This window comes from Lepidothrix coronata, unplaced genomic scaffold (assembly GCF_001604755.1).
Source record: "Lepidothrix coronata isolate B3197 unplaced genomic scaffold, Lepidothrix_coronata-1.0 Scaffold21, whole genome shotgun sequence".
Classification (NCBI taxonomy): domain Eukaryota; kingdom Metazoa; phylum Chordata; class Aves; order Passeriformes; family Pipridae; genus Lepidothrix; species Lepidothrix coronata.
In genome coordinates, this window is record NW_016690201.1 from 5,313,544 (window position 1) to 5,336,090 (window position 22,547).

At 37.5% G+C, this 22,547-nt stretch overlaps 1 long non-coding RNA gene across 1 annotated transcript in view; it reads right to left on the reverse strand.

Annotated features, from left to right (window-relative positions):
• Positions 1–4,194: 4,194 nt before the first annotated feature.
• Positions 4,195–22,547, reverse strand: part of LOC108493915 — a 93,320-nt gene continuing 74,967 nt past the window's right edge. The window contains exons 2-3 of the long non-coding RNA XR_001873647.1: positions 8,697–8,820; positions 4,195–4,248 (exon numbers count right to left, since the gene is read on the reverse strand). This is a non-coding gene — a long non-coding RNA (uncharacterized LOC108493915). The remainder of the gene's footprint in view (positions 4,249–8,696; positions 8,821–22,547) is intronic.

Here is a 22,547-nt window from a genome sequence, read left to right on the forward strand (position 1 = left end):
CTGGAGAAATGGACTAAAATAGAACCAAAATAACTTACAGACAGATACCTGGGTATGAGGAGAAAGTCCCATATATTAAGCCATTCACGAATCTATACTTTTTAAGTTTATATTTTAAGGAAATAATTAAATAAAAATTGTGATGAGGAAAAAATACATAGCAAGAAAGTATGCAAGTCAATTCTCTGCTCACCTTTGATGATGGAGAATCCTTTTCAAATTCCTAATGCAAAAGTATACTAGAGAAATACTGATACTAACTTTGTGCAGAAATACACAAAGGCAAAATGGTAAAGACAGCCTTTCCTGAGTCATGGATTGTAGTTTCAAGTCCTCGTTTTCGTACAGTTCCTTTCAGTAACTTTTTGAGAAAAAAAAAGAAATTAATGATAGATAGGGAGCCAAGGATTTCTTTGTGATCTATTTAGAAGTGTAACCGTACTTATAATTTAACTAGACTAATAATTATCATTAAATTGTAATAGCTCAAAGGACAACAAAACCACATAATTAGTGATAACTTCAAAATTATTATGCAAGAAAACTTAGAACAATTTACCCTTTTCCTCTGATGTTATGTCTACCCTCCCCAAGACACTCTGGGTGGCAGGATGAGAATCTGGGGGTGCCACAATGAGTCACCAGTGTCCCCAGGTCTTCCTGGGAGAGTTATAATGTTAGTATTGAGGTCTCTTCCTCATATCTTTTCAAATTATCTTTGCATGTTGTCCCTTTTTTGTATTTTTTCAGGGTATCCTCCATCCAAATGTTATCTTTCCATAAAAGAAAAAACAAACATAGTTAAAGATCATAGAATCAATCATAGAATCACAGAATGGCCTGGACTGGAAGGGACCTTAAAGACCATCTTGTTCCAAACCCCCCACCATAGGCAGGGACACTTTTCACTAGACCATATTGCTCAGAGCTCCATCCAACTTGGCCTTGAACGTCTCCAGGGATGGGGCATCCACAGCTTCTCTGGGCAACCTGTGCCAGGGCCTCACCGCCCTCAGTAAAGAATTATTTCTTCTTTACTGATTTCTGTAATCTAAACATACTCTCCTTCACTTTAAAGCCATTCCCCCATGTACTGTCCCTCCAGGCCCTTGTAAACAGTCTCTCTCCTTCTTTCTTGTGGGCTCCTTCAGGTACTGGAAGGCTGCAATTAGGTCACTCCAAAGCCTTCTCTTCTCCAGGCTGAACAGTCCCAGTTCTCTCAGCCTTTCCTCATAGGAGAGACAAAAGATCATAAATAAATAAATAAATTCACAAACAAGTATACATATATAAATATATAAAGCGTAAGCATCCACAGAAAAGTGTGAAATCACTCACAAATACCAATAATGTGCATGCTCACAAAATATTGTTGAATTCAAGAACTTTTCTTTTTTTCCAGCACTTCAAACACTACTACACTTATTATCTTGATAAACACTCTTTATCCTCCCTATTATTTCCCCTAATTATGGCCTTTCTGTTTCTCTTCTCCCTGAAGTTTTCATCATTGTCTTTATGCTGAGTCTCCTTCTCAGTGAATACATGTAAAACCTTTCTGTGCCTATGAACACCATAACATTTGCAACTTGCCAGCTGATTTCAGTGTGGTTGAAAGGTAAAGTTTTGTTATGCTCTACAAAGGTTGTGAAAGAGGAAAGCTAGGTAGGGTAAGGAGGGCTCCCTGGGCATGGTGCTGAATAATGAGTGTGAGCTTTACTAGAGTCCAGAGAATCTCCAAGAACAGTGAGACTCGTTTCCAGAAAACGATTTATTCAGAGCTCACATACTTTGGAAAAATAAAGGCAAAACTTCATTTACCCTGGTGATGTGAAATACTTGTTTTATCTTATTTCTTTCTGGGAAGTAAGGAAAGACTAAAATATAGCCTTATGTATTGAGAAAGCTATAGAGGTCTTATCTTACTCCACACATATTTTAGTGAATTGAGTTTTGCATTGTTTGTCTGTGTTTCCTTTGCATAGCACTAAACCCCCTCTTAAAACCACAAAATTACCATTTTGAAATTGCCATAAGAATCACTCAAGTTTCTACCATATCTATTGTCACTGTAATATTTTTCAGGAGACTAAGTCTGTACTGTACGATTGTCTTCTGTCCTTTGAAACCACAGTTGCTGAAATTAGGTATCAGATTTTTAATATCTCTTGCAATCTGTTACAGGTGCTTTATTACCTCAACCTTTTCAATATTCTGAATGTTGGTTGCTGTCTTTCCCTTCCACACAGTTTACTGTCTCACTAAACCATGGGAAGAAAGATAATGGCCAGCAGGCCAAACTGCAAAATATTAAAGCTGAAAGAGAAAAGGTCAAAACTTTCAAAATCCACTGTCCTTTTTTAAGTATTTCAGGAATTTTAATAAACTCATAAAGAATCCTTGATTTTATTTTAAGAATGAGGAATAAGCTACTCAATGATTTTTTTAAAAGAGAGATAGTAATGAGCTGAGTATACTTGGTTGATTTTTCAATTAAAAAATAAAAAGAGATTAAAAGTTCCTTTTCTATTGCTCATTAAAATTATTCTCCTTTTCACCTGGGGTAAAAATTTTTATTTTCAAATACTTATCATAAAGGCAAAATAAAAAAATGAAAAGCTCATTTCTCAAAATAGCAAAACAAGGACATTCCACCTGTAATCCCCTCTCTCCATCTCTTTTTCTGTAGTAGCACATAAATTGGATCAATTTACCAGGTGCCTGGGAGATCCAAGTTTCATCTCTGTCATCTGTTTGAGAAGGCTGAAATCTATGGTTTACACAGAACATTGCTTTCCAAACGAGCATACTCTGATGTCAGAGCAAGGGACAGTTCCAGTCTCCTTTTTTTGCAGTTTTCAAGTATTTAAATACTGAGTATTTAAAGACAAAAAGTCACCGAGATAACTTGGGGGGGTGTTGGTGATTCTTGTCCGTGCCTCAGTAAATAACTCATTTTTATGCAAAACAGCTTAATTTTGGAAGAGACTGCCCAGAGAGGTGGCGGAGTCCCCACCCCTGGAAGTGTTCAAGAAATGACTAGATGTGGCACTCAGTGCCATGGTTGAGCTGACACAGGTCAGACTCGATGATCTTGGAGGTCTTTTCCAACATGAATGATTCTGTGATTCTGTAATTCTCTAAGTAAGACTAAGATATCCACCCCACTGAGAAACATCCTGTAAAATATCCTGTAAAAAGCCTGCAACAATGCTTTTCCACTTTGTAGAAGAATTTTCTTGATCTGCTGATTGCCTAATACTGAGAAAATAATCTGGAACAGGATGACTACCAGTTTCACAGTGGACATCTGAATAGCTACAGGAAGACTATTCGAAAAATAATAAGTATAAAGAAGGTTATTCATCTGCACAATGGCAAAGCAGGAGAAAAAATATTAATTCTTCTTTGGATCTTTTTTCCTTCACTAATTGAAATGCTAAAATTGATTTAGAGTGCCTTCATCTTCTGATAACTTCCTCATAAAATGGATATCGCTTCACAGTTGAGTCCTATCTCATGGTAAACTGCATTTTGGTAACAGCAAAGAATTGAGCTGGCATCTTCTCTGCCCATTTTTTAGCTACTGTCAAAGACAAGCATAGTGCTGTTAGATAAACACAGTTTCAGCGTAACAGTCCAAATTCATCCTTGCTTAACCCCCCCATGTCTTGGTGTGACAGTTTTCAGCACAGAACAGATGCTTCCACTCTGCATAGCAGCATGAACTACAAGTATAGTCATCTCTCATAAATCTCATTTATGACAAAAAAAATCAAGTTCATTAAATATCTGAATCATGCTGGATAATTTAATATGGTTATAACCTTTTTTTCCCCGTAACTTTTAATTTACTGTCTTTAAAAATAGTGTACTGCAGATAATATGTTTGTATTTTGAGAAGGTTTTTCAATGTACTTTAAAGTAGTCTGACTTACGGATATGTTTCACAAAATTAAATTAAAAAAATTTAAACTCGCAATATGAGACCACTAAAATGTATAAGATAAGTAGGCTATATCTTGTTTGTGGGCTTGGGTGAGATTTTCCTTGTTTGGTCACTGCTGGCAATGTGCAAATATTGAATTACTCTTCAAATCTTTAATATATAGTACTAATGTTACCTACCGTAAATAATGATTTACCATCTGTTTCACTCCATAGCTTTTGCCTTACAAAATTCTTCAGAGTAGTTGCTGCAGGAGGTCACATCTGTGCCCATGAGGTGCTGCACACACAGTTCATCGTCTGCCAGGGAAGAAGAGCTTATCAGCTTGTGAAAGGAACTGCATTGTTTTCAGAAGCCAAGTCAAACTAGAACTATATGGGCATATCATACAATCATGGAATCATAGAATGGCCTGAGCTGGAAGGGACCCTAAAGATCGTCCTGTTCCAACCCCCCTGCCATGGGCAGAGACACTTTCCACTAGACTAGGTTGCTGAGAGCTCCATCCAACCTGGCCTTGAACACTTCCAGGGATGGGGTAGCCAAAGCTTCTCTGGACAACCTATTCCAGGGCATCACCACCCTCACAGGGAAGAATTTCTTCCTAATATCAATTTAAACCTACTCTCTTTCAGTAGGAAGCCATTCCCTCTTATCTCATCATTACATGCTCCTATATTTCTTTTTCCAGGTCTCTTCTATGCTCCCTTTAGGTACTGGAAAGACACAATTAGGTCATTCCAAGTCTTCTCCAGGCTAAACAATCCCAATTCTCTCAGCCTTTCCTCATAGCAGAGGTGCTTCATCCCCCTGATCAACTTGGTGCCTCCTCTGGACTCACTCCACCAGGTCCATGTCCTCCCTGTGCTGGGGATCCCAGAGCTGGAGGCAGCACTGCAGGTGGGGTCTCACCAGAGCAGAGCAGAGGGGCAGAATCCCCTCCCTCCCCTGCTGCCCACACTGCTTTGGATGCAGCCCAGGACACGGGGGGTTTCTTGGCTCCCAGTGCACATGGCTGGGTCATGTCCAGCCTGTCACCCACTGTATATTACCCTTTCCCACAATACCTATTTTTTTACTACAGACACAACTTAAAGTATCCTGTCAATAACATCAGAGCATATCTAACCACTGGGTATGGTATGCACGTGATTATTCATGGGAATGACGTTAAAAATGTGTAAGTCAGTTTTCCTGGAGAAAGTTAACAGCAAAACTAGCTAAGAGGAACATAAGCTGGATAGACCAGCCTGCCTAAGAGCCCAGGTTACAGCTAATTTTGCTGTGGCAATGGTGGAACTCTTCCAGATTGTTCTTTTAGGAAATGTATGAACATTAAAAAAATAAAAATAAAAAACCCAGCAAGTGGTATTTTCTGTCACAGATTATTGCTGCGAAACACAAAGCAATTAATGCTTGAGTAAAAGCGACATTTATGTACACTAAATGTTTACGAAGTTCTTGATGTGCTCCTTGTGTAATTATCTCTGAACACTGCATTCTGACATGCAAGGAAAGCGAGAACAGCTGTTCATTTTAGAGCCAACTGTTATTTTTGCCTTTATATACTTATATCTATTTTCAACATTTTTATGCATGCAGATATACACATGCACAGATATATGTACACAGAAGTGCACACATCTGTACATTTGCAGATAGACACTGATAGCTGGATAAGAGAGTGAGCCTTACTTGTGCTTCACAGTCTGTCAGTAAAAACTGGAGCTGACTCTCCTTGTGAATGGTTGGCTAAGCTGGAACAAAATTAAGTACTAGAAATAGTCAAGTTAAATAAAGATACTTTCTGCAGGAAAAAAAAAGCCACATGGTAAAACTTTGGGGGTTTTGTGGGTTTTTTTTGATGTGGGTTTTTTTTTTCTTTTTTAATCTGTATTCCTAATAAACATTTACTGACTTAGTGAATTTTATTTCCTCATGCAGATAACTCAGAAAGCTGGATTCAGCCATTTTACTCACACCAGTAATCCATTTCTCCATGTACCATTAATCACTGTTGGAGCATTTCATTAATCACTGTGGGAAAGGGTATCAGACATGGTCTACAGCAAACTTGGAATGTTACACTGGATCACGCAAACAAATCTTCATTTAAGAAAGAGAAACCTACTCATGACTAGCTCCTTGAAAAAAAGTACTGACTGGACTCATCAGTTTACTCTGGCCACTTAACATCACTGACACAACATGAAATACTTGAAATATTTATACCCTGGTTGCAGCTGTCCAGCACAGAGCCAGTCTGCCCTCTCAGCTGATAAATCCAGGCATAAAGCTGGTAAGGGCAAGGGAAGCACTGATTGTTTGCTGCTTTCCCCTTTCCCACATCACATACAGAGGACACCTAGGAGAAGAAGAAATAGGGACAGACCATGACTTCCTCCCATTGAAATCCTCTATCTCTCTATAACTGTAGTCTTCTATAAAGGACTACAGTTATACTAAAATAATAGAAAATGCTAGTGTGTCTTTAATATAAAAAAATACATTTATAAACCAGCTTAACATTACAGATGTGGGTTAAAGATAAATATATCAAGTACATTAATTTAGAGAAGTTACTCTGATCAATGATATCTTCTATTAATTATCACATTTTAAAGCAGCAGTGGGTTTGTCTCATTTGTTTGCAAAGCCTGACATGTTGGCAGATCCATACCAGCAATTTTAATCAAAGCTCTGAAGTGACACTACAACACCATTTGAAGGTCAAGAGTGGCCACAATTAAATGCCCTCTTTTTTTTTGGATATAGCCTGCTTGCATAATTTTCTGGTAATTCAAGGTCCCAATCAAACAAAGCTTTGTTTATTATTTCCTACCTTCCTACTGTTTTAAAGGATAATATTGTTATTCTTACTAAATCACAATAAGGAGTTAATAATTATGCATTTAAAGTCCTAGGATTGTCCACATTCATGTTAGAACAATACTTTTAGTGCTTTCCTGACAATAAGCAATTTGTGCAAACAAAACTAAGCACCTCTCAGAATTCAAACAAAATAAAAGAAAATATGAGTACAATAGGCAAGAAAAAAATGCAGTGAGCACAAAGGGGGCCTGAAAGAGACATGATTCAAAAAGTTGTGGCAAAAATAAGGTTCATCTATGGTTAAGTTTCAAATGTTTTTATCAGCAGGACTTCTAATGTGCTTAGCAAGACATGCTTTAAACTAATGTTGCTGTTATAGAGATTTTTCCTATTTGGCATCTCTTTTTAAGGGTCATTCAGCAATGTTTGCTAAAAGGAAAATTGAAAATATTTATTCATAAATAGATATATTCCAAAACAGCTTTAATGACATTTAACCACCCACTTATGTGCAGTCACCCGTAACAAGTACATTGTTTCTATATACTGTAATTACAGTACAAGATAAAGGGCTCATATGTGCAACTAACCACTTAGTAAATGATAGGCTACGTTGATAATTACAGCCATTGCTCAAATCACAAAATGAAAATCTTTTCCTAAGTTTCCTAATAATCTTCCCTGTAGGCAGTTCTCCTATTATACATGAATTCTATAAAAGCCTTAAGAAATTGTCATAGTGCAGAAATATTTGTTTGAATAGTTCCTGCTGCCAGCAGCAAACTATAATTTATCACATTCTGGGATACGCAGGCTGTCATTAATTCAACTTGCATCCCTAAGTGCTTATTTACTCCATTCTGTAGTCACATGGCACAGATTTGGTCTAAGTAGCATCCATAGCATCTTGGAGGATTTACTGATGACACTGAAAGATAGTTATTCCTGCACAGGATTCAAAATCATTGCTCAGTTATCATTGGTAAAGGGTATGGAAGTTTTGGTTTTTTTTTTAATCCATCTCTGCCAGTACCTAAAATACAGGAGATTTTAACAGATATTCAACTTGCTTCAACAGGAATCAGATCACAAAGCCCATTCAGAAGATAAAACAAAGCAGTGATGTAGTGAGATAGAACTGATGAGAAATACAAACTAGACCTGAGCAACAAATATCGCTCTTGAGAGAGATGATGCTGTTAAATGAAGTCTGGTTTTGCCTGAGGTTTTTGAACCTGTCAATCCATCTGAAAGTGTGCTGTTGGTTGTGTTCCCATGTAACCTCTGACTGCTGTGTTCCTATATCATCTAAGTATATTAAAACTGAAATATATGTCTGAAAACTTTGCAATGCCTTTATAGATATGCAAACAATATTTTGATTTTATAATATCAAATAATATATAATATTTTTCAATATTATGGACACAAAGTGCATACATTAGATTTCTTGCTCTTGTTGTCCAAATTAATGCCTAAAGTGACTGCAGCTTTTTCTACAGTGTGCTTAGAAAACTTTTGTAGAGCTCCTATCACTGAAATGTCTGTAGACACTCTCTTATCACCTCAGCAGGAAAATCTTTGAGAGTGTATTAAACTGTGCAAATTTGCCATTTTGGAATAAAATAGAAATATTAACTGGGTTCTTGATTTATTTCAAATATTTCCTTATTATATCAGTATTTAGAATCTCAGTAACATCCAGAGGCTGGGTAGATGGAAACAGATGGTTCCTGCTCTGCAGACCTTGAAATACTGGCTTTCAGTTCTTCAGACATAAAAAGGACATTAGGTTACATCAGTAGGAGGGCTATGCATTAATGTATTGGCTTTCATATTTACTATAGGTGCTATGACTGCCCAGGTTCTCATTCTGAAAATACAGTGCACAATATTTTCCTTGGCAACACCATACCTCAAGATTTTTTTAATTGCTCCCAGAAATAATCAGCAAAACAGCTGGCAAATTTGGATTATCCCAATACTGCTCCATTTGATCTCAAGGCAGTCAAGCTCTGCATGATGTTCATGCTTTTCTCCTGAAAGAAATATTGAAACAAATTCAACACTTTAAGCAGTGAAAACCAAACAAAGCAGAAACAGAATTTTTTTCCTAAGGTTTCAAAAATGAAAGCAAAGGTCACACCTTCATTTCCAAAATCCAAGTAGAGGTCATAAAGGATGTTTCTTCTTAATTTTATTTAAAGTTAACATAGGTTGAAGATGATGATACTCATGCCCCTTTCTGGTTTTTTTTTTCCATTAGAAGAGCTTCTTCAGTAAGAATATGGTGTCTTCTGCCATTTCCAAGCTGACCTCAGAAGTACTTGCCTTTCTTTCTTGAACAAAAAGGATCAAATAAATGATATATCTTTTCTCAGTTCCTCCCTACTAGAGACATTTTTCTTTTCTCCTCCCATATATCTGCCGAGTCATTAAAAAAAACGCCATTATTTCTAGTCTGATGAACTCTTTTTGTGTCTCTAATCACCTCATGTATTCTATAAGATGCCAAAGGGAGAGGAAAAGAAAAAGACAGTTATTCTTCAGCCAGGTGAAGGCTGACGTCTTATTTCTGTAGAAAGAATAAGGGGGAAATCCCTATGTCATGAAGATGCCAACCAGATCTTCCATCTTAAAATAATATGAAAATCCATTAATCCAAAGAGAATTTTTGAAAGAATCGACCTGCCTAGCAGATATTTTTTTTTTTTTAACACTGGTGATTTTAAAAGTGTATATTTAAGACAACTCAAAATGAACATGAGCGTTCTTCCCAATGAATGCCCACCTAAGGGAAACATGGTATCAAACACAATATTTAAAAAAAAATCAAAAAATGAGGAACAAAAATTAAAGGGAAAATACTTTGAAAACTAAGGTGCACTAAATGTGTTCCAGAGGTTTTGCTGCAAGACTCATTATAATTGGTATTTTTCTTAAAACATTGGTTCCCTGAGATCACATCACAATGTAAGAATATTATAATATATATTGCCCTGGGTAACAAAAAAAAGCATTGACTCTAAAGGCCAAAAAACAGAAGGCAGATACAAAGAACTTACAAGTAATCTTATATAATTGGAACTTTTTTTTGCCTCTTATTTTTTCTTATTTGAGGCCTGATGCATGAGTTTTGAATGGGTTAGCAATTTTGGATTACTGACAAATAAATATTCAAGTTTGTTTAGCATACATTCTCACAGACATCTTATATTACAGCTAATACTAAAGGTTCATTACTTATTGTGAACTGAAATGACTGACCTCCAAAAAGAGAAATATTATTTGAGGAACTACACCAAGATCTTTTCAACCTTGCTAGGCCTTTCTCAGAAATATAAACTCTGGATATTTCACAAGGGCAGAAAGATTGCGGAAACTTAAGTAAAGAAAAAATGTGTTATTCAGTAAATATGTTTATTTAGGGTATGTATGTGTTAGTTTACTAACTTCCTCCAAATACTATCAGTGTGAATGACTGAAAACAAATAGTCCAAAACATATATCTTTAATCTGAGACACCCATACACAAAGGCACATTCACATTCGTCGTTCAAAATCACTGTAAGTCAAATGTAGTCATACTACAAAATGCTGCAAGTTTTTGAATAAACATAATAAAACTAAAAATCTAGTAGTTCAGTAACAGCTCGTCAAAGAGTAACTGTGGATAAAATGTTAATACCTCTCTTCCCTTCTCTTTTATGTTGAATGAATTATTCATTTGTCATTTATTAGCTAACTCTGCATATCTGATGCTTTTTTAAGATTAGTAATTACTTTGTGCAACTTGAAGTATTTACACTGGATTTGTATGATTTTTTTACCACGCTGACAATTTAAACACTCTATCACATAAAATACAGCAATTACTACTGCCTTGTCTGAGAGAAGGTTGTAAAAACATGTCTCATTAATTTTAAGAGGTCACTTAATTGATGTAAGAATGCAGCAGAAATTTCAGGGAGCAGCTGGAAAGCTGGAGCAACTCCCTGTGGGCGTGTGGAGCTTCCATGCTCTGGGAGAAATCCAGCTGCAGCATCCACCAGCCGAGCAGGGAATGGTCCACTTCTCCCATCCTCGGCATTACTGTTTCTTTCACATGTGCTCACAAACACAAACTGCAATGCTGAAGGGAAAAAAAGAAGAAAACTGCTTAAATTTCAGTGCAAGACTGTCACCAAGTTTCTCTGGGCTGGAAGTGATTGCACATGGCAAGATCAATTCTACCTTGTGTCAGCACTAGAAAGGCTACACAAACATTGGGTGGAGACAGGAGAATCTGCATCAAGATACAAACAGAGCTGCCTCAGACTGATGTTTTTAAATATGTATTATGGAAGGCTTCTATGTCTCTTACATCTTGGCACTGATGAGAAATGTCTATAAGCACCTACGGAAATAAAATGCTCAATATGTCAACTATGTATTGTTCTAAGTGAAGCAAAATTTATCAAAATTACATAAATTTATCTGTATTTCATCTTCAAATTTCAATCACTGGGGAACATAACATTGCATATAAAATGACAAATTTCTGTTATAGTAACCTTCCATTAAACAAAACTCTCGATTAATTGGTTTTGTCTTATGACCCTTGTTCAGACTGTGGGTCTTTAGTCAAAAGGATCAGACACAATGCAATCTTTCCTCTTGGCAGTGTGTTAAAGGATTTACAGAGATGTTCCCTCTGGTTTGGGGCAGTAGTTCTTGTATCCCATGACATGATTATTTTCAACCTATATTGAGAAATGTATCAATGAAATATGAGAGTGACCAAATCAATCAAAATGATGGTAGAAAATGAAGTATCTTAAAGCTTTCATATTGTAATATCAAGTGACATGATTTTATGTGATTTAAAAAAACACTGAAATAAAACTTTTACTTTGTAAAAAGCTACCATCAGAACTCATGTTCTGTATAAAACCTAAATATTTTTTCTTTATTGACATTTTTCTTAACTTTCTTGTGAGAAAAAGCATTTGAAATTAAAGCCAAAAACATTTCCAAAGACTGTGCATATTTGTAAACATCACCATGAAAGAGGAAGAAGAAAGAAAGATGATTCTGTTCCTCTACTCTGCCCTCCTGACACCACACCTGGAGTGCTGCAATCAGCTCTGGAGTCCTTAGCACAAGAAAGAGATGGACCTATTGGAGTGAGTCCAGAGGAGGGTCTCAAATATGATCAGAGGGCGGGAGCATCTCTCCTACAAAGACAGGCTGAGAGAGCTGGGGTTGTTCAGCCTGGAAAGAGAAGGCTCTGGAGAGACCTCATTGTGACCTTCCAGTACTTAAAGTGGGGTTATAAAAAAGAAGAAGAACGACTTCTTACAAGGGCACATTGTGATAGGCCACGGGGTTAATTGTTTTAAATTGAAAGAGGAGATATTTAGATTAGATGCTAGGAATAAATTCGTTACTATGAGAGTGATGAACACTTGGGCAGGTTTCCCAGAGATGCTGTGGACACCTCATCCCTGAGGGTGTTCAAGGCCAGGCTGGATTGGGTCCTGAGCAATCTGGTCTAGTGGAAGGTGCCCGTGTCCAGGGGAGGGCCATTTGGAGCTAGATAATCTTTAAGGGCTCTTGCAACCCAAACCATTCCATGTTTCTGTGAAGGACAATAATATGTTCTATGTAATAACGTTTCTCCCAGTAAAGCTGTACCACATCGGGAGTTATGACAGATATATAAGTGATCCCATTTTTTGTTTAAATAGATGTGCTCCCCACTTTCTTAAAAAGAAAACTATACCTGCAATTGTACTTGCATTGTGCTACACAACAATGTGGAGTATTTAAAAAAACTGGGAGAGATCTTGGTAATGACACAGCTAGCATTAGAATATAAGCAAGAACCTGAGAGCATACACTGCGAGCACCAAAGGTCCAAGCCTATTTTCAGTACTCAGTGTCAATATTTCTAATAACCTAAGTGAGAGACAGTAAAGCAGTGTATTTCAAAAGTGAACAAACCCCAGAATTTCCCCCTATCTCCTTCACCTCGCACAGCACTATTGGATTTCCCTGTATTCTTTAGCTGATGTAATATGGATAAATACTTCCTGTCAACAGAATTGTTATAGTGATTAATACCAAGCCAAAATTCTAGCTCTTTTTAAAGTGATGAGTATAAGCAGTTGACATTTCCAGAGTCTATGCACTTGATAGTCAACTGCATATTTATGAGCATCTTATATGCTTAATGTTACAGTAGAAAAATACAAGAGGCTCTTGAAATATCTTTACTCCTCCTCCAAGTGACATTCATAGAGCACTAAAAGAAAGCTCATAAAAGGAGACTTGGAAATACGCTCAAAGCACCTAAAATGGGTAGGACGAGAGCCACAACTAGAAATTAAAGGTATCAAAGGAAATAGTTTTTTACTGTTATACACATGCTTACAGATCTCATCGAAGTAAAATCATAGTTCCCCTCTTTCTGTTCAGCTAAATTTTGTATGTACAATACACCAACTCTTCATATACCTCACAATTTCCATTTACTCACCGTTTCTAGTGAGGACTAGAACAACATATAAACATTAAAATGTGTGCATGGAAGTTACGGTCACAGACTGCACAAAATGAACTAGCCAACTGAAAAGTATAGAAATTATACTCACTGCTGCTAGGAAGTGGCCAAATATTGAAAATTCTCATGTTTCAGTGCATAAGGAGGGCACGAGAGGGTGGATAATTACCATAAAGAATCATTTCTCTGGTTTTGTATATATAGCTCTAGTCACTACTAAAACCCAGAATTACTAGTGCTAGAGAACAGTAATGCAGTCAGAAGCACTGGTTTTACTGTGGGTCACTGCCTGTATTAGCAAACTCTCTTTCATAAATAGGACACAACATTCAGTTCAGTAAAGCAGTTCAATCTGTTTGTTCTCACGGATTGTGCTTCAAAATCTTAATTTCTTATTTAAATCTTCTGTCATAATTCCATTTGTTTCTTCTTTAGTCAACAGCCAATATACTAAGCTGTAAATGTGCTAAAGAAAGTAAACAAGAGGCAGAACAAGAGCTGATGATACCAATAGCAGTGTTCCCATAACTTCAAGCAGAACACAACCCATACCCTTGACCCGAATTCCGAGCTAGGAATGAAGATGCCGATGTTGATGGGAGTAGAACTGGAAGCAGTGTCATTGAGTAGATGGGTTTGGCTTTGATTTCTATTTAAATACTAGAACAACTGAAAAAACCCCAAGCATTCAATACTTCTGTAACCAGGGACAAGCAGGCACAATTGCTCCAGGGGACTGTTCTTGCCCTGCTAATGGGCCTTAAGACAAAGTGCTGGCACTTGTTTTTCCTGGTTTTGGCTGGGATGGAGTTATTTTGCTTCCTAGTAGTGCAGTGCTGTTTTGGATTTGGTATGAGAACAATATTGATAACTTACCGTTGTTTTGGTTGTTGCTGAGCAGGGCTTACACCAAGTCAAGGACTTTTCAGTTTCCCATGTACTGCCAGTGAGGAGGTCCACAAGATGCTGGGAGGGATCATGGCCAGCACACTTGACCTGAATTGACCAAAGGGATATTCCACACCATAGACTGTCATGCTCAGTATATAAACTGAGGAATTTGTCCAGGGGAGGCCAACTGGGGACAGGCTGGGCATCGGTCAGTGGGTGGTGGGCAACTGTGTTGTGCATCACTTATCTTTCTTGAGCTTTATTATTCTCTCCCTCCTTTTCAGTAGAATTATCTTTATTGTTGTTATCATTAGTGCTATTATTTTATTTTATTTCAATTATTAAACAGTATTATCTCAATCCACAAATTTTAACGTTTTTTTTTCCTGATTCTCTTCCCTGCCGGGGGGAGGGGGGTAGGGAGTGAGAAAGCAGCTGTGTAGTACTTAGTTGCTGACTGGGGTCAAACCTTGTCACTGTTATATCTGTATCTGTTATTGTAGGAAAAATCTCCAAAGCAGGTATGGTCCAAAATATGCTAAAAAAATTATACCAGGATTTCGAGCTAAGTATGGTGTAGTTGTATCAGATGGTTCCCACACATCTTTCATCCCATAACCCATGGGTATATTTGTTGTTCTCTAGTAACAAGACGAAGATAGTGTCTCTTGTTTGTATGGAAGAAATAGAAATATGAAGGATAAAGAACCTGTTCAGGTAGGTCTGCAGGAACAGTTAAGAAACTGAAAAAAGTTTTACAGCATCTAGACTTTTCACATAAAAAGCCTTTCTCTCCCTACAGGCAAGAGGGCAGAGTCTATGTCTTCTGCTGACACAGACATGTCTGTCAAAAAAAGAAAAAAAAGCATTTTCTCTCTAGAATTCAAGCTTTGGGTGATAGCTAAATGGAGGGTTTTGCCCTTCAAGAGACAGTGAAAACCTGTCTGAAATTAAGACTTCTGGTGCATCCTTGTGCTAATTTCATCTAAAGAGTGGTACTGAACTCCATCAATGCCCACGACCATACCCAGACACTTCAGGCCTATCCAGTTGAGAGCAATGCTCCGAGAGAAGTCCTGGAGCAGCCTGCAAAACTCATCACATATGTATCACAAAGACAGCTAAGGTTCAGCTCACCTCATACCCCAGAGCATACTAGTCGGTGCAGAATTTAATCAGCCTTTTTTTCAGATAGTTAATTATAACATATAGACAACAGCTACAACCTACTCAGTTCATACATTAAATATTTACAATATCCTAAGGTTTGCTACTGTTTCAAGGTACTCTCCACTTATTTCTTCCTCTTTATTTCTCTCCACAGTCATTTCTTTCAATACTGTAGCAAATTGGAATTCACAATAGCCATAATTGAGTTAGTATTACTCAACCAATTTTTTATACACCCACATCAATTCGAAATCTTCAGGAGTTCACCGCTGCTGCCCAGCCAATAACAAAGCTTTTGCATCCAATACTGCTTCTGTAATGAGACTGAAATTATTTCTAACATCCTCCTACCAAAATGCTCATGCCAGCCTTTAATTATACTCCAATCTTCTTGTGTTTCCACCCCTCTGAAACACTCCCTTGCACAATGATTTGTATTCACCCTTGCACCCTGTGTTCTGCCTCCACTGTTCCATTTTATTTTGAATACAGAACTTTAAAGACCTTAATTTCCATTTCTTAAATTCAAGCATAAGAGTTTTCCTCTAAAAAAAGTAGGTGTTAACTTCTGATGCTTTTAAGTTCCAGAAACCTAGTCATTTGCAGCCTTAAGCCTGATAAAACAACTCCACAGTGTTTGCAGATATCTAAAACCTTTCGGTGAAGGGTAACTCCTTGACAAACTACTTCAAAATAATTCTGCTTTACGAATGTATAAGAGCTGAATACACTTTCTATTTTTCTGAAAGAAATAAAACACAACAACATAAACCAACGCAAATCCACAAACAAACAAACAAATTCAGAAGTAATATAAATCGCTTCCTTTCATAAAAAGGGGATGTTAATAACCAATATACATTTTTGCAGATCCCACATGTTCACAGGAGAGAGGTTTTTACTTCTCCTTCCTGTATTAATTTTTAATCAGAATAATCTATTATTTCAGGAAATAAATGGTTTTAAAACTCTTTTTAAAGAGAAACACAATTCTGTGATTCTTTAATTGCTTGGAAACTTTAAACATGTAAGTGGGTAGAGACGTAAGTTAAATTCATCTGTGCAGATGGTTCTGGTGTAGTTGCAGCTGAGCTAGAAGAAATATGGGCTAATATTTTTATTCTTTGACAATAATAGTTGAGCTTGCTTTTATTTTCTAATGAAAATATATTTGAAATTATTTTTCAAAACAAATGTAATTGGATAAATCTGGAAACATGCTAACAGATTCTAAGGCAGCAGTGCATAAACACTGGAAGCTTTCCTTTGCTTCAATATTTAATAAAAATACTAAATAGAGCAATTTTTACAGAAGGATGGAGACAGAACACATACAGGTACGTGTGAACATGGATGTGAACTATATGGAATGAAGGCCTGAAAAAGTCCTTGAGAGCTTTTGCCCTCATTTTTAGGCCTGTAGTTTTATTAAGCTGATATACAAGTCTGTTGAAGAATTTTAAATAAAGGAATACAAATTGCTTTGGCATGATTACTCATTGCCAGGAACAATAATATTCATCTTATGTCTATCAGAGTTCTTTATAGTGGCCTCCAAAAAACAATGGAATAGACTTCAGTTGGCATTACTGCCCTAAATTAAAGTCACTGTGTGTCACAGATTACATTTAAAGCCTACTTCTTAGGCTATTTATCTGCCCCTACACTCTGCCAACTGTCTAGGAAACATATTTTTCTGTGAGAACAGAGCAAATGATTAGCCTTTTGCTGTGATGAATGCAAAACTTTTATATATAAATATAAATTTTTATTTATATATATAATTTATTCCCCCTAAGAACACATCCTCTGTGTTTTGGTGTTTGTCTTGTTTAAAAAAACCAAAATGCAACAACAACAAGAAAACCCATCAAAACAAAATATACTCACAAAAAAAACCCCAAACCAAAAAAAAAAAACCCACAAGAAAAACAAAACAACAAAATCAAACCCCACAAACTCCTTTTCCCCAGGGATAGAATTTCTTCCAATAGCTGCATTCTCACTTACTTTGACTCCTTCAATTCAGTGTTACTGTGAAAAGTATTCCCTATTCTTGAGCCCAAAATGCAGTTTATCTCCTTCAAAAACATCACAGCACAAATTGCTACAAGAAAAGAAATAGCATACAAATCTGAAGATCCATCATCCTTGAAGCCTCATCCTCATAAATTCCATATTTCCTTCAACCCTGAACAGACCTATGACTATTTTGACTCCACAGTCTCTAAGGGCCCTATTTGACACTGCTCTTCTGAGTCAAAACATCTACCTACAAAAACTCCCGATAACAGGCAGAGATAGACTGATGTCTCCAAGCTTGGTGGAAGTTCCCACCATCTCTGAGCCCTGCCTTGGTGGGATGTTCCCATTCTCCTCACAGTGTTCTTGCCCAGATACTGACACCACACTCCCAACTGCTCTCCTCCTAAGAGAAAAATCTGCCTACAATCCCTGTATCCTTCAAAGCATTCAGAGTCACGATTTTCCTGGGTGATATCCTAACATATTGGGCTGTGCTGCTGTGCTGCACAGAGCAGAGTGGGCTGTGAGAGCAGTCACAACTTCGGATACAAGTACGCCCAACATGCAGACAAGATTTTTCTGCTGGCCATGCACCAAAAGCCATACATTAACAGAGAAGCACAGACAGATTCAGAGCATACATTCATCCTGTAGAATATGCAAAATCCTAAGACGTAAAGTCCATTTAATATTTTCAGGGTATTCTCTAAATATGGATTTTTCTTCTTGTAAATCTATCTGAGGAGATTTGAGTACGATGAGTCTCTCACCGCCTCAGATGAATGGAAGAAAGATTACTGAAGAAGCTACACATTAACGATGCCTACAGTCATTTAACTAATTTAAAACCCATTGAAGACCTTCAGAAGAACATCAATTTGCTTATCTCCTCTCCTGATGTCACATATACAATGGGTACAGCTTCTGAACACTCCTTTGAAGGAAGATGCCCACCCTAAAAAGGAATTTCAGAACATTTTTCAAGTATATTTCTAGTGCTTGAAAAACTGTCACACTGAGTCTGTTGTCAACTGACTATTTATCCACATAAGAATATTTCCCAAATAAGATGTTTCATACAGTCTAGACACAAAGGTATATAAAGTTCTCTCAGTAGCAGCCCACTACACAATTAAAAGCAAGGGGGACTTCTGACATCATTATGATCTTAATATTTGTTAGGAACTGTCCCTTCTCTAGCTTTTAACTGGCACATTTTCAAAGAAAATTCCATGTTGAAAGGACAGTAGATAACAAAGCCTTAACTTGCAAACCAGGTGTGGGTGTGGAAATTACTCTGCTAGTAAATGCAACCTTCTTCCTTTTTCCCCAGAGTCCTCAGCTAAAGTTATTGATATAAGTCTGTGCTGCCTGTTCTTCCAGAAAACTACTCTCTCCTTTTCTTTGCTACCTGAATAAAAATTTTTCCCAAAGAACTAAAATGTTCAAATTGGAAAATGCAAATGATTTATGAAGATGTTTTTCATTTCCACAAGTAATATTTCTCTAATTTCTCTTCCCAAAAATTGTGCATGGGGCCAAGACAGACAACACAACCAATATCCTAATTGGTAAAGACTAATAATTTAAAAACCAACCAACCAACCAAAACAAAAAAGCCCCAAACCCTTCTATCGAGGAGGATTTCAGACAAAGTCTGAAAAAACCTAGAGAATAGCCAATGTTCAATTCATTTTTCAAGTAATACCACGATAGCCAAATGACATTTTGACTTGTTCTCTAAATTACAATATTAATTTACTAATAACTAAAAAATCCTCAAGAGCCTACTTTAAAGTGTCTGTTTTGAATCAGTGAAAAGTAAAAATTTTTGGAAAGCTTCGATATATTATTGGGACATGAGTTACAAAACATTTTGGAAAATGGCATTTATGAACAGTCTCTTATGAAGGTTTTAACAGAGAGGACATTGGGAGTTGCAGTATTCTGGTTTAATTATTTGCGAAAAGTTGCCTACAGACAAAGGGACAAGAAATGTGGAAAATTATGATAATTTTTCAGGAAGTAAGACTATGGCTGGGCTTCTAGATGAGACAAGGATCAAAGTCCCTTGGTAATGTGTAACAAGGAATAAACTGGATTGAAGACACAAAACTCTGGAGATGGAGGCAAAGAAAATGTCTACATCCTTGTCACCTGCAAAGTGTCTTTGGGTAGGAAGAAAGAAGCTGTTTCAAAGTTTTAGTAAAATAAAGGAGTATGGAGCTTGCCTCACACAAAAATCCAAATTTTAGCTCATTTATTCCATTCATTCAGTTTCCATTGCCTTAAAAACCACATCATCCACCTGAGCCAGACCAACAAAAATCCAAGTGATGAGAATCAATCTAATGCTGAACAAACTAATTAAAAAGTCACTGTTCTCCTCACAGGTGTGAAGGAAGGAGGAACACAATCTGGGAATGAATGGGATTGCCACTCTGCTTGCCCAGAAAAATTCTGCTGTGCCACTTGCTGGTACATTTTTATGTTGTAACAGGACCTAGATCAGCAAATAGGCCTTTTTAAGGGACTTGTGACTACAAGACAAAAGCTACATCCTCTTCCTTAATACTTTAATAACTCTATCCCAGTATGCTACAGATATGTAAGCCAAGTTCTATTAAGGTGTAATGGTTGATTCCTCTTTAATGCACTTTAGAGTTCTTAGTCTCACTTTCTCCTCCACATACTATTTCAACTTAATATTTTCTGTAGAAATATACTATCCCAGAATCCCAGAATTCTAGAATGGGTCAGGTTGGAAGGAATCACAGTGGGTCATCTGCTCAGGCAGAGTCATCCCAGAGCACATGGTGCAGGATTTATATCCAGACAGCTCTGGAATATCTCCAGTGAGGGAGACTCCACACACTCTTTGGGTGATCTGTTCCAGTGTCCATCACTGCATAGCAAAGAAGTTCTTCCCCATGTTAAGGTGGAACTTCCTGGACATCAGTTTCTGCCCATGGCCTCATTGCTCAGCACCACCGAGCAGAGCCTGGGCTATGCCCTGACACCTCCCTGCAGATACTGACAGATCTTAATCTCAGTTGTCCATTCTCGAGGCTGAACAGGCCCAGTTCTCTCAGTCTTTCCTCATAAGAGAGATGCTCCACTCCCCTCATCATCCTTGTTGCCCTCCACTGGACCTGTCCAGGACCCCCATGTCTCTCTTGTCCTGAGGAGTCCAGAACTGGACATAACACTCCAGATGTGCTTCATCAGGGCAGGATCATCTCCTGGGCCTGCTGGCAGTGCTCTTCCTAATGCACCATGGACACTACTGGCTGTCTTGGCCCCCAGGGCACACAGGTGGTCAGAGACAACTTGTTGTCTACCAGGACCTCCAGGTCCTTCTCCACAGAGCTGCTTTCCAGCTATTGAAACAACATCTGTTACCCTACATCCACAAAAAGCTGACAGGGAATTTAAAAGCATCATTTGGGTCTGCAACACTGATTTTCAAGTGATAAACTCTTAAATCACTGTACACAGTTTTACTATATTCACTAATACCGGTCCATACTATTACAGATGTAACTAAAATAGTAATTAAAAAAAAAATCACCTATCCTCTCATGATGCAGCCTGTAGAAGACTGGATTAAGAAATATGCTACAGAATATTCTGTACCAAAAAAAAAAAAAAAAATATTGTTCCACTGCAGATAGTCACAAAAAGACTGTTGTGCTGGGTCTGCAACTCATAGGAAATGAAAAAGAACTTTTGAAGTGGGTTGAAACAAGAGTTATAACCCATGAAGAAATATGCTACAGAATATTCTGTCAAAAAAAAAAAAAAAAAAATATTGTTCCACTGCAGATAGTCACAAAAAGACTGTTGTGCTGGGTCTGCAACTCATAGGAAATGAAAAAGAACTTTTGAAGTGGGTTGAAACAAGAGTTATAACCCATGAAGAAATCAGCTATTGTACAAAGACAATAACAAAAGAAACAGTGCTTGTCTTTCATAGACAGTGATGACAACTATAGGATAAGGCCACCTTTAAATATCTGTTTTCTAGATGGCTATAGGATAAGGTCACCTTTAAATACCTATTTTCTAGATGGCTAATACTTTCTCCTCTCCTCCCATAACTCATCCTCATTAAGATCCTGACTATGGAATAATGATAATGTATACAAATCCTTCTTCAACATTTCCTCCAGAAACAGCTCCAAATCATTGACTATGAATCATCACAACTTTGTCCTACAGCAGGTTACTCCAGACTCCAAAGACATTACAAATAGTTGTCTTTCTTTTTAATTTAACACCTTTTTCTTACTTTTCTCATAATGAATTTATTGTTGAGCATCACCTATATCATAAAGAAGTGCTTATCTATGAATTAGTCCAGAAAAAGATAGATGAGCACACGAACACATGCTGTTAAGTGGTATTTGTGTGATAAATTAAATTCCTTTCAGAGCTGTGCCTTGAATTAAGACAAAGCTATTCCTGATCACTCTCTAAAACTACCTGAATGGAAGTTGTAGAGAGCTGGGGGTCAGTCTCTTCTTCCAGGTAGCAAGGATGGGAGAAAATGGCCCCAAGTTGCAACAGGGTAGGTTTAGATTGGATATTAGAAAAAGGTTCTTCACCCAGAGGGTGCTCTGACAGTCACTCACTGTTGCTCTGCAGCCCAGACAGAGCTGGGGATATGGTTCTGTCATTTGCCTTGAAGTCAGCATCAGGTTTCACCCACAAAAGCAGATTTACATCTGAGGGGATTCTAGAAAAACTTTTAAAATACAGGACACTTATTTCTCACCTCCATCTTTGCACATCTCCTTGGGGTATTCCTGCTGTCTAAGCAACTGAGCTCCTGGCAGCACCTCTGCACAAAACCACTCTCTCCTCTCTTCTCCAATGACTTTGATTGAAAACCAGTAGGACAGGAAGGACTGGAGTCAGCTGTGAGCAGAGGCACGTGCTGAGGAATGACGGAGACTGCAGCAGAGCCCCTGAGGAAAGTACAACTGTTTCCACCGCCAGTCAAATTAGGTAAACCCCTCTGAAATATGTTCCCATATTCCCTTTAAAGGACAGGGGATTTGACACGATGCCATGGAGCCTAAAGTTTTACTGTATGTACCCAGGATACACCAAGTTCCTCACTGTTCTGTTATG